This window comes from Cynara cardunculus (assembly GCF_001531365.2).
Source record: "Cynara cardunculus var. scolymus isolate 2C chromosome LG 1, CcrdV1, whole genome shotgun sequence".
Classification (NCBI taxonomy): domain Eukaryota; kingdom Viridiplantae; phylum Streptophyta; class Magnoliopsida; order Asterales; family Asteraceae; genus Cynara; species Cynara cardunculus.
Window position 1 is genome coordinate 39,768,993 of NC_037528.1, and position 13,529 is coordinate 39,782,521.

A 13,529-nucleotide genomic window follows, 5' to 3' on the forward strand; every position below is an offset into this window, starting at 1 on the left:
CAGGTCCTTCTTTGATGCATCAGCCTGATGCTCAAGAAGTGGAAGAGGCAGAAAGAGAGAAAGATGATAGAGGAGATGAAGAAATTGATGATGACTATGATATGTCATCAGATATCAAGCTTCTCCTTCCAGCCGTTGATACCGTCCTCTCCAGGGTCAACGAAGTTCACCAAAAGATGCCCCGCCAAGGAGATCTTGATGCGAACTTCCTTGCCCTCCAGGCGGATGCTCAAGAAGTTCAGAGTCAGCTCCAGACACTCCAAGAAGCTGTTCACGCCAACAACGATGCCATTGCTGTTCTTCACAGCAGGGCTGACGATGCTCAGGCGATAGCTTACCAGCAGACTGGTCTTCTTCAACAAATCCTAGATGTTGTCCGTCAACCAGCTCTAGTGATAGTACCTTCCTTCTCTGCCGATGATCGCGCTCAGCTCCATGAGATGCGTGAGGCAACGACAACTCTAGCCAATGCTTTGCAAAGGCTGGAGGAATCCATGGTTCTCCAGCGTCAGCGCTTGGACGAACTCTCTGGCCACTTTTCTCGAGTCTTAGCCAGAGAGGGGTCTGATGCTACTCCTACAGCTTCTCATATTGCACCCTAATCACAGGAAAAGCCTCAAGCATTTGTTCATGAAAACTACTTGGGGTTTGACCAAGTTTATCTGCAAAATTCTTCTACCCACCTTATTGACCTAGGTTTTGCATCTTTTTTTATAAATGAGATACTTAATGACAGAACGACCAGTATGAACAATTACCTTAGTACTCACCAAGTATGATCAGATTTTTTTAAAAAGCAAAAACCACAATTAATAATTCATTTTCGGTAATTTTGTAATTGATTTTAGCCTCATTGAGAGTTTTGCTTACATAACAAATTGGATGGAAAATCTTCTAAATTTTGGCCTAAAATAGCTCCTACTGTCCAGTCACTAGAATCACACATTATTTGAAAAGGTTGAGACCAATCAGGTGTTACTACTATAGGCGCAGTGACCAATGCTTCTTTTAAGATTTTAAAAGCCTTTTTGAAATTTTATTAAAGTTGAAGACATGGTCATGTTGTAGTAGCAAACAAATACATTTTGGAATTTTAAAAAAATCTTTAATGAATCTCCTGTAAACACCTACATTCCTAAGAAACTTCCGATTTCTTTCACAATTATTGGTTCAGGTAAATTTTCAATTACCTCAAACTTTGCTTTATCTACTTCAATGCCTCTTTTGTATATGAGATGTCCTAACACAATGCCCTCTTTAACCATAAAGTGGCTTTTTTCCTAGTTTAAAACCAAATTGATTTCTTCACATCTTTGAAGACTTTTTTCAAGGTTTTGTAAAAATAGGTCATATGATGTCCCATGAAAAGAAAAATCATCCATGAAAATTTCCGTGGAATGTTCCAACATGTCCGAAAAAATGGACATCATACACTTTTGGAAAGTGGTAGGAGCATTATAGAATGTTCCATAAGGGGATGTGAAAGTGGAACTTTCTTGATAAGATCCATGACAATCTGATCTTAACCAGAGCAGCCATCTAAGAAACAATATAACTATTTCCCTACTAATCTATCTAGCATATGGTCAGTGAAGGGAAATAGAAAATGATATTTCTGAGTGGCTTTCTTAAGCCTCTTATAGTCCATATAAATCCTCCAACCTGATACTATCCTAGTAGATATAAGTTCATTATTCTCATTTTGTACCACAATAACTCCTCCTTTCTTGGGTACACATTATACAAGACCAACACAAGTACTACCAACAATAGGATAGATTATGCCATCATCTACCATTTCATAATTTCCTTTTTGACAACCTTTTTCATCACAGGATTAAGCCTTCTTCGAGACTAAATGGAGTTGAAGTTCTTGTCTTCAAAAATGATTTTACGTTGACAAATGATAGGGATTATGCCATTCAAATCAGCAATGGTCCATCCTATGGCTTTGGTATGGAGTTTCAGCATGTTAATCAACTCCTCTTCTTGATCTAACTCTAATGATGATGAAATAATGACTAGCAACTTCCTCGGATCTCCTAAAAAAGGCATATTACAAATGTGAGAGAAGTTGTTTTAACTCTAGGTCTGGATCAACTTCTAAGGAAAGAACAAGAGTTTTTCTATCCTCGGTCTCTAACACTTCAAAAGCAGCAAATTCCTGTGGTGGTTCTAAATTCTCAAATTATCTTTTTCATCACTATCGAACTCACCTATTCCCAAAATTTTCCCCAAGCTCTTTTCTTGACACAAAGATTCTATCAAACTCAAAGTTGGACACTTTTCCCTTTCTTCAGGATACTTAAGGGAATTACACACATTGAAAGTGACTTTTTGGTCTTGGACTCTCATTGTTAACTCTCCTTTCTGTACATCTATTGTTGATCCTCTCTCTCAATGATTTGATGATAATCCCTTTTCACTTATATGTTGTATTTATGTTTCTATCTTTTCAGTTCCAGCGATCATCACTGAGCCTGTTCAGTGATCGCTGAAGAACTTGTATTGTAATTCAATCAGAGACAACGATACTTCAATAAGACAACAATCATACCAGACAACCTTCAGCCAAAGTCGAAGACTGAAACTAAAGATTAGAGACTAGAGAGTACGTGATCTGAAGCGGTATTCAATGATTACAAACCAATCTACATATGTGTGAAGACTACTCAAGCCTCAATGAATGTTGAAGAGACCTTCAGGTTATTCCAATATTCAGCGATCAAAGGAAGCTTGCTTAGCACGATTGTTGTTGTTTTGTCCTTATACACACAAAGGACAAACCCATACCCTTTTAAACCTTGGTACGGTACGGAGCCGACTAGTTGACTCTATTGCCCACCAACTTTAGGTAAGGATGTCTGGTCATGAATATTTCTTTTTGTACTATTCACTGTAGCAAAGGACAAACCTTCCACTTAAGGCTTGACACGCACTCTAACCCTACCATTTTGCATTAAATGAACATTTAATGCACTGGTATAAATAGAAGTGTTTCTCTCCATGCAGAGTGCACGCAACTCACTCTCAAAAACTAATTCTTACTTAGAGCATTTTCTAGCTTTAGTAAAGGATCTTCTCTTTACAACATTTCTTTTCTCATTTGCTAAGAACTCGTGTGTAACCAGAGATTGTTTAGATACGTTTTTCTTACCTTATCTTTCCGCAAACAATCTTGTAAAATATGTATTGATCTTCTGTATCAATATATATTTTAAATTTGAAAATATTGTGTTTGTATTCATCCTCCCCCTCTTTTACAAACTGTTGTACTTATCTTGTAGACCCTCAAGGGCCCAACAAGTGGTATCAGAGCAATGTTTTCTTCTCTCTTTCTGTTTTGCTGTTTTTTGTATTAGTTTATCTCTTTCCTTAGATAACTTTACCGCTTACAAATGGCTTTACAAATTACAAACACACTCACACAAGACAATGGCTCTCTTGCCAAACGTCCTCGGTTTGTCCGTGACAATTTTAGTCTCTGGAAGAACCGGATGTCCCTCTTTCTTGAAGGTGTGGATCCTGAAATTCCACATTACATAGAAAATGGACCATATATTCCATTTACTATTGCTCTGGCTGTTCCAACAACAACTACAACTGCCGCAATTCCTGAACGGCAGATTCTTTAAGCTCCCACATCAATGGAGCGATGAAGACAAGAAGAAAATAGTTATATACACGCGCGCTTGGTCTATAATAGCTATGTCTCTTCCTGATGAGATTTATCATTTAGTGATGAAGCTCAAAACCTCTAAATCCATGTAGGACACACTTTGTGTCCAATATGAAGGAATTACTCAGGTTCAAGAGACCAGAAAGATCAATCTAGTAAGATAGTATGAAAGCTTTCTCTATGGAAAGTCTGAGACGCTGTCTGAAGTACATCAACGATTTAATTGCCTCCTTATTGATCTTAGGGCTGTCGGCAGGGAATATTCCAATTCTGAAATTTTAACCAAGTTTCTGGAATGTCTTCCTGAGTCTTGGGACTCCTTTTCCATGTGTCTCAAGATGTCCAATGACATGTCCACTCTTTCTCTTTCTACTTTATACGGGATTTTGCTTAACCATGAGCAATCTCGTTAACTGAAGAAGAATCTTGTAAAAGATTCCAATAAAATGAAAAGCTCTCCTTTGGCTTTGATCTCTGAAGCTTCTTCAGCTGAAACTTCTTCTACCCCTTTTGTCTCTTCTCTTTCTCCTGTTGTTATCACGGAGATATACTCTTCTATCTCTGAGGATAATCCAGAATCTGACTTAACATATTTTGATGAGTCCCTGGCCCTCCTGACTAAGTCTTTCAGGAGGTTCACCAGTAAGAGCAACTTTTGCAGATCTCCTCAGCTGTCTCTTAGGGAAAAGCCAAAGTCTGAAAGAATAGACAAGGTTTCAGTTGTCTGCTACAATTGTCACCGGCCCGAACATTTTGCAGGTGAATGTAGATTGAAGAAGACGGCGACGCCATCCTCCAAAGCTCCTTCCTCCTTCAGGACTAAAGATGAAAAGTACTTAAAACTTAAAGAGAAGTACAGGAAGATGAAGAACAACCAACGTAAGGCTAAAGGCCTTGCCGCTGAAGAGCATGACTGGGCTGAGTCATCGGATGAATCATCTTCAAAAGAAGAGGATACAGCTTATATCTGCTTGATGGCCATAGATGCAGATGAAGGTTCTTTAGAAGCATCTACTTCCTCTAAGCCATCCACCTCTTCTATTTCTCAGGTATGTTCCCTGAATGAACCCTCTTCTTCTTCTAGTCTTTCTGCACTAGATACGTTGACGGTTGACCTTTACAATGCCCTCAATGGCAAATCAAAAGCAGAAATGCTTAACGTTGATCTTCAAGAGCAATTGAAGATTTGTCATTCTAAGATCAAAGAACTGACCTTTGTCGAGGAAAATCTTAAAGATCAGGTTATTGTAAACCAAGCCATCACTATTGAACGTGAGAAGGCTATTGCTGAGCATGAGTGAGCAATCGCTGAACTCAAGGCTGAAAAAGCTACCATTGAAAGGTGGTGCAAAGCTTCCATCAAGGCCTCTGAGATCATTAACGCTCAGATCCCCGCCAAGATAACGACTGGTCTAGGATTCTCCTATGATCAGGAAGAATGTGTTACAGACAGGTCCATGCTCAAATTTGGCACCTTTGTCTCTTCTATTCCTAACACTTCTTCCTCTCAGTCTTCTTCTTTTACTGAGAGTCATCTTGAAGGAACTCCTTCGAGTTCTAGTTGCAAAGACAAAGGTAAATCCGTTGTCATGGCATCCCTTCCCAATAATTCTAACAAGTCTAATAGATCAAGTTCTATTCTTTCAGCTTGTAAAGCTTCTTCCTCTTCAGTGACTAGGCTGAACCCTTTCAGAAATCCAAGTCACAGCTCAAGGTGAACTTTTCACCTAAGGAATCCAATTCCTCAAAGGTTCCTCCTAGAACCAATGAGAAAGGAATCCTTGGAGCTGGTCCCGCTTCTAGTATGATACTTCCTGACCCTAAAGCTACTTTAAGCTTTAGGAAGTGTAAACACTGTGGTGAGAAAACACATATTGCCAGCAAATGTCCTTTTGCCGCCAAAGCTGGTTCACCAGCTAAGGGCAAGAAAGTAGCCAAGACTGAGAAATCAATCAAGGTGAAATCATCCATAAAGGCTGCACAAGCAACCAAGGTGAAGAAAACCGCTTGAGCCTCTTTTTCAAGCTCAGTGAAAAAACTCCTGCTGAAAAGTTTTCATCTTCAGACGTTGTTGTTCCTTCCAATGAAGCCTCTTCATCAGGCTCAGTGATGACTTCCACTGAAATTACTTTAGTAGTGTCAGAGGTTGTTCCTTTCTCCACTCAAACCTCTTCAGCTTTAGTGATGCCATCTACTAATGCAGATTCTTTAGTTACAGTGGATGAAGCCTCTAACAAAGCTGGACCCCCAATAGATGGGTACCAATAGCATTCTTAATTTGTTTCCTTGTACAGGATGTCAACGGTATATGGTATCTTGATAGCAGATGTTTAAGACATATGACTGGAGATAAATCCCTTCTAACCCATTGCAAGGAAGAAAGAGGACCTTCCGTAACCTTTGGAGGTAACGGAAAAGGATATACCAAGGGTTTAGTATATTAACCGATGGTGCAACAACTTTCAAACACGTTGCATATGTTGAAGGATTGAAGCACAATCTTCTTAGCATCAGTCAACTGTGTGATAAAGATTATACAGTTAAATTCTCAAAGAATTCATGTCACATTCTTGACAAAGATGATAAGGTTGCCTTAACCGGTTCTTGTCTGCAGAATGTATACATCATCAATATGAATTCTTCTCTCAATGAGAATAGCTGCTTCTTCTCTAAAGCCTCGTCAGATATTAACTGGCTATGGCACAAATGGCTATCTCATCTCAACTTCAAGACACTCAGTGAGCTGTCAAGAAATGAACTTGTCACTAGTATTCCTCAACATCTTTTGCAAAAGGAATCTCTTTGCTCAGCATATGAAAAAGAAAAACACATAAGAGCTAGCTTCAATTCAAAGCAAATCTCTTCAGTGACTGCACCTCTTCAGCTATTGCATATGAATCTCTTTGGTTCAATCAACGTGCAATCCCTAGTTGGAAAGAAGTTTACACTCGTCATTGTTGATGAGTATGCCAGGTACACTTGGGTCTTCTTTCTCAGATCCAAAGATGAAGCACCTGAAGAAATTATTTCGTAAATCAAGAAGATAGAAGCACTAAACAATGTTAAAGTACAATCTACTAGAAGTGACCATGGCACTGAATTCAAAAACAGTACTATGGATAACTTATTTGAGGACAAGGGAATCTCTCACAACTTTTCTTTAGTGAGAACTACTCAACAGAATGGGGTCGCTGAAAGACGAAATCGAACAATCATTGAGGCTACTCGATCAATGCTCAGCGAATCCTATCTCCCTACTCAATTCTGGGCTGAAGCTGTCAACACCGCTTGTTTCATTCAAAATTGATCACTGATCGTGAAAGGATTCAAGAAGACGGCCGATGAACTCTTCCATGGACGAAAGCCTTCTATAAGCTTTCTTCACATATTTGGTTGTACTTGTTACATTCTCAACAATCGCGACCGTCTTGGAAAGTTCGATCCCAAAGCTGATGAAGGAATCTTTCTTGGATATTCTTTAGTATCCAAAGCCTTCAAAGTATTCAACAAACGAAGACAAATGATAGACAAATCTATTCATGTCATCTTTGACGAATCTCAATCAGCTAATTCAAAACCCATCTTAAATGATGAGGATGAATTAGAAAACTGGATGTTCTTTCACTATGAACAACCTGAAACTTCCTACAGTGCTCCTCTCATCACTGAATCTGCTGAAGCTGAAGATGATCCACTCATCATTCCAGTTACAGCTAGTCACTCAAACGCATCTTTTTCAGAGATTGATGTCGTGCCCATTAGTTGTGTTCCTCCTTCTACTTCAAACACTAATCAATCAGTGAATGAAATGCCTTCAGTTTCTGAACCTATTTCAGTTGCTGAATTTGAGGCTCCTTTGGCGATAGTCCTTATTGCTTAAGATACTGCTGTTGAAGCCTCATCTTCTGTTCTTGAACTTGCTTATTCAGATGAAATTCCTTACCGGCTCAACAATGGACTAAAGACCATCCAATTCATCAAATTCTTGGTGATCCAGATGCAGGTATTAAGACACATCATGGTCTGGGTAATATCGATCTCTTTGTCAACTTTCTTTCTTTAGTTGAACCAAGAAAATCAATGATGTTATCATTTGACCCTAGTTGGGTCCTTGCCATGCAAGAGGAGCTCATTGAGTTTGATAAGAACAAAGTCTGGTACCTTATCCCACGTCCATCTGACAAATCAATGATAGGCACCAAATGGGTCTATCGCAATAAGTTGGATGAAGATGGTGTGGTAACCTATAACAAGGCTCGACTTGTTGCTCAGGGTTATAGACAAGAAGAAGGGATCGACTATGAGGAAACCTTCACACCAGTGGCTAGACTCGAAGCAATTCGACTCTTTCTAGCCTTTGCTGCCCATAGAGACTTCAAAGTCTTTTAGATGGATCTAAAGAGCGCTTTCCTTAATGGGAAACTTCAAGAGGAAGTTATGTTGAACAACCTCCAGGGTTTCTTGACCCTAAGTATCCAAACCAAGTCTATAGGTTGGATAAAGCTCTTTATAGGTTAAAGCAGGCTCCTCGTGCCTGGTATGATACCTTTCATCTTTTCTCATCTCTGAGAAATTCTCTCGTGGAAAGATTGACCAGACTTTATTTCTTAGGAAATTTAAAGGTCACATCATTCTCGTCCAAATTTATGTCGATGATATTATTTTTGGTTCCACTAATCCCTCTTTATGCTTTCGTTTTGCTGAACGCATGAAGAAAGAATATCTGATGAGCATGATGGGAGAACTAACATTCTTTTTAGGTCTCCACATCAAACAAACTGATAAAGGTATCTTTATCAACCAAAATAAGTATGTTCGAGACATGCTGAAGAAGTTTGATCTATACAACAGTTCATCTATGAAGACTCCAATGGCTCCTCCACTCACTCTCAACAAGGATCCAAATGGAAAGCCTGTAAATGTTACTGTTTACAGAGGAATGATCGGCTCCCTGCTGTATCTCATAGCTAGCCGATCCGATATCATGTACTCCACTTGCTTATGTGCAAGATATCAAGCTAAATCAAAGGAATCCCATCTGATCACTATGAAACGCATATTCAGATATCTTAAGGGAACTCCTAATATGGGTCTTTGGTATCCTAAAGATTCAGGTTTTGACCTAATCGGTTATTCGGATAGTGATTGTGTAGGTTGCAAAATTGATAGGAAAAGCACCACTGGAGGCTGTCAGCTTCTAGGTGGAAAGTTGGTAAGCTGGATAAGTAAAAAGCAAAATTTAGTGTCCACATCAACAGCTGAAGCTGAATACGTAGCCGTTGTGCCCAAATCCTTTGGATGAAAAACCAGCTGCTGGACTACGATCTTCAGTTTTCAAAAGTTCCTATCTATTGTGATACCACTAGTGCTTTTGCTATTGTAAACAACCCTATACTTCACTCCAAGACCAAACATATAAAGATTCGATATCATTTTATCAGAGATCATGTTATAAATGGCGATATTGAACTTCACTTTGTTCCAACTGGGTATCAACTCGTTGACCTTTTCACCAAGCCTCTTGATGAGATAAGATTTAACATCTTGACCAACGAATTGGAGATGTTGAACACTGAAGATTAATCTTCAGCTATTAAGCATCACTAAGTAAGTGAAATGATTCGGTGCTCTATCTCTGACACTGAACTCCTGAGTAAATATATCTATTCTCTCTCAGGTATGATTACTCTTATTTTTCTTCAACTTAAAACTCTCACTGAAGCTTTTCTTCTTCAGTGATTAAAGTTTTAAAAGTTGGTTTCAGTGATTCTCTTATCACTGACTATATCCATAAGTACATCATTATACTTCTCTTAAAAATCAAATGATCACTGAACCTTTATCCTTCAGTGATTAAAATGATTCTAAATGCCAATTTCAGTGACTCTCTTATCACTTACACTGATGCCTTAAAACCCTCACTGAATCTTTCTTTTCAGTGATAAAATGTTTTAAACGGTCTTATCAGTGTTTTGTTAAACACTGTATGACTCTTCGTTTTCTTAAAAACTTTTTGTTTTTTAAAAGAAAATAGTAAATGAACCATCTTAATGACGACATTCTCTATTTACTATGTGCAACGCTTTGAGACGCGCAAAAGGTTCTATCATTACGCTACTTCATTTAATGACATCCAATCATGGATGAGAATGTGGTCTTTTTCATCATGACCACTTTTCCGAACCGTCGTCTTTTTACCCTCTCATATTTCTTCTCTCTCCTCCTACCTATACATATGAGACTTCATCTCCACTTTTCTCATTACGCTTTCAAATTTCTTAGACGAAACTCTGCTAAGATCTCTCCAAAGCAAGAACTCTCTCAAATCTCCAAACACTCTTCGACCTTTCWCYTTAATCTTCAAAGGTCAATATCTTCTTCTTTCTCTTTTGCTATAAGAAATATGTTTAATCTGTTTAAGAACTTTGTTCTCTTAATACATTAAACTCTAAAGATTATTTAATCATCTCCTTCTTGGTTATAATCTTATTTCTTTATACACATTCTACTTGAAAAAACCCTAAATCTTCTTTAAGGATTTTTCAAAAGAAGTTTTTATTGTTTCAAAAACTTTTTACATATTCTCATCCCAAAAACTCTTGGTTTATACTAACAACCTGTTTGTACTATTTCTTATTGTTACAAATAGATGGCCGCCAAGAATGTCAACTTCTCAATCAATGAGGTATCCTTCAAGGCCAACAACCACATTGCATTATTGGATATTCCCTTATCCAAGGTGAACTACCAAGAAGCAGCTGACTTCCTCAAGCAGTCATCATTGGGCTTCGCACTCAACCATGAGCCCATCATGGTGAAAGAACTTCTTCAGTAGTTCTGGTTCTCTGCTAAAGTTGTTGAGATTGAGGTCAAGCCTGTATGCCAAATGGAGCAGATCAACTTCACCTTCAACCGCATGGAAGTGAAGTTTGGCGTCACCACATTCAGGTCGGCTCTTCGCCTTCCCAAAGGCCCCTACGACAGCGAACCAACCACTGCCGAGATCATCGAGTTTCTCAACATCATTGGCTATCAGTGGCCAATGAAGAAGGACTCAGATGCTCCCATGAAGTCCTTGTCCAAGATTGAGAAGAACAATATGCCAGCTGTCTGGCAATACCTGTTCTCTCATTTCATCCAGTGCATGGGTGGAAAAACTAGAGGTCAGGACCAGGCCTCTAGGATCGCCTTAACCATAGGTGTATCTGCGATTCAGCGTCGCAATATAAATTATGCTGCAGTGATTTTTGATGACCTGGTGCTCAAGCTGAACAAGCGCCAGCGAGAAAAGGTGGTGCCTTACACCAGGTTCCTTTCGATGGTGTTTGCAAATATCTTTAAAGATCATTACTCCATGGAAGGAAACCTCTAGGTTTCCAATCTTGGATCCAGGATTCTGGATCATAAGCTGAGGAACAGTGACATGGCACTAACTTCTATTGTGTCCATCACTACCTCTTCTCCTCTGGTGGCCACGACAAGGGTAAACCCCCCCCCCCCCCCCAAGCCACCAAAACCCCTTAAAAACGACYCTCTCAACCAACTCTTGGTTCTCCTCAGARAGCCAAGAAGTCCAAAAWGGGGACARCCACGTCTCTGGCTGAAGCCTCTCAAAAGGTTTCATCTATTGAAACTAGCCTTACCTCTGAGGCGTCTTCAGCTATCCCTCCTAGCTCTTCAGTGATTTCTCCCATCACTGTCGTATCAGTGGTACCTACCCCAACCGCCTCAGTGGTCCAAATCACTGAAGGTGTGAATATCAGCGCCACTAGTGCCACCACCGCTGAACACCCATGTCTTATCTCGACCATTTTCTCTTCTCCTTCTTCTTTGGTCTTTACACAGGTCGATGATGTATCAGCGACCGTCCTCCCTGATACTAAGACATGCACCACTGGACCTGAGGTTGCTCCTCTCGATGCTCCTCAGCATACAGATGCCCCTCAGGTATTCCATCTTCCTACCCGTTCTTTTCTTCTAACCTTGAGTCTTTTGCTCACACTTCCTCTCTTGCAGGTCCTTCTTCTATGCATCAGCCTGATGCTCAGGGAGAGGAAGAGAACGGGGGAGAAAAAGAAGATGGAGGGGATGAAGATATTGAAGATGACTATGATATGTCATTTGATATTAAACTTCTCCTCCCTGCTATTGATAACGTCCTCTGTCGGATAACCGAACTCCACCATAAGATGCCCCGCCAGACTGACCTTGATGCGAGCTTCCTCGTTATCCAGGCGGATGTTCAAGAAGTTCAGAGTCATCTCCAGACTCTCCAATAAGCTGTTCAAGCCAACACTGACGCCATTGTTGTTCTCTCCAGTAGGGCTGATGATACTCAGGTTGTCGCCGATCAGCAGACTGGTCTTCTTCAACAGATCCTGGATGCTGTCCGTCAACCAGCTCTAATGATTCCTCCTTCTTTCACTGCCGATGATCGCGCCCAGCTCCATAAGACGCGTGAGGCAATGACAACTCTAGCCGGTGCTCTATCAAAGCTAGAGGAGATAATGGTTCTCCAGCGTCAGCGCTTGGACGAACTCTCTAGCAAATTCTCTCAAGTCTTAGCTAGAGAGGGGGAGATGAGGTCCAACGCTGGTGGATCATCTGATGCTGCTCCTGCTCCTTCTGAGGCTGTTGGTCCAGTATCAACTACAGGTGAAGCTAAAGCTGAAGCTGAGGCTCCTAGAGCTGAAGCGGTTGCTACTCCTGTAATCCCGACCACCAAAGCTGCTCCAGCTGAGGTTGTCGATGCCATCCCTAAAGATGATGCCCCTTCCATCACTGTTGCTGGTGATGATGATGATGAAGACGAAGATGATGATGAGGATGATGAACCTACCATTCCAAACCCTGGAAGTGACCTAGATGGCGACGACGACGATGATGGTGAAGATGACTTTACCATCAAGTACCAAAAGCTATCAACCGCCACCAAGGGAGTTGCTCTCAGGTATTCTTCATCACAGGGGGAGCAAAGGGAAAGTCAATCTACTCAAACAAGGATCCAGGACCCCAAGTCTAAGGGCAAGGCAGTCGCTGAAGAAGGTAACTTGAAGGTATTGTTCAAAAACCCTCAACAACCTGTTTTTGAAGACTCTACCTCTCAGGTAGTAGTCACTTCCTTGGATCAACTTCAAATTCCATCAACAACCTGCAGTCGACTGGAGTGGGTCCCTGATCACCTTGTCTCCTGTGCTCCTACCGACCAGCAGATGTCTCAGCTAAAGGAGTCACTCGACCAGACTAGAGTAAAAATTCCTCTTCGTACCTCTAGTGGTGGTGAGTTCAACTTCCTCTCTGAAGCTGAAAGAATCGAGGCATTGAGGGCTGAAGAAGAGCTAGAGCTTCAGAAGAAGTAGACTGAAGACAGCTTGAAGCTGGCCAAGTCACTAGTTGCGAAGGGCCTCTCCAAGAGAAAGTCCAAGAAAACGGTGAATGCTGTCCAAGCCCAGGCTAAACTTCTTTATATTGCAGAAGCTGAGCATGAGAAGAACCTGAAGCTGGTGGAAAAGGACAAGCGGTGGAGCGAAGCAAAGTTGAAGAAGAGAATCAGTCCCCGCCCGATTATCAGGGTCAGCATCAGCAGACGTTCAAAAGATGATGGAACACTGGTCTCAATGCTCATCACCAGGGACAATCTCGATCCATCACCGAGTACCCTTCCTACCTAGGTCGTTATGGATACAACGAATGGATGGAGATCAGACAAGCCATTCAGCGATCCAAGTTGAGACACAAGACAATTATCGACGACACCATCAGCGAGCTCATCAAAAGGATGTCCAGGTATGTCAAGGTCCCTAACAGGCCATCTCTGAAGAAAGGTGGGAAGAAGAAACTCAAGATCTCT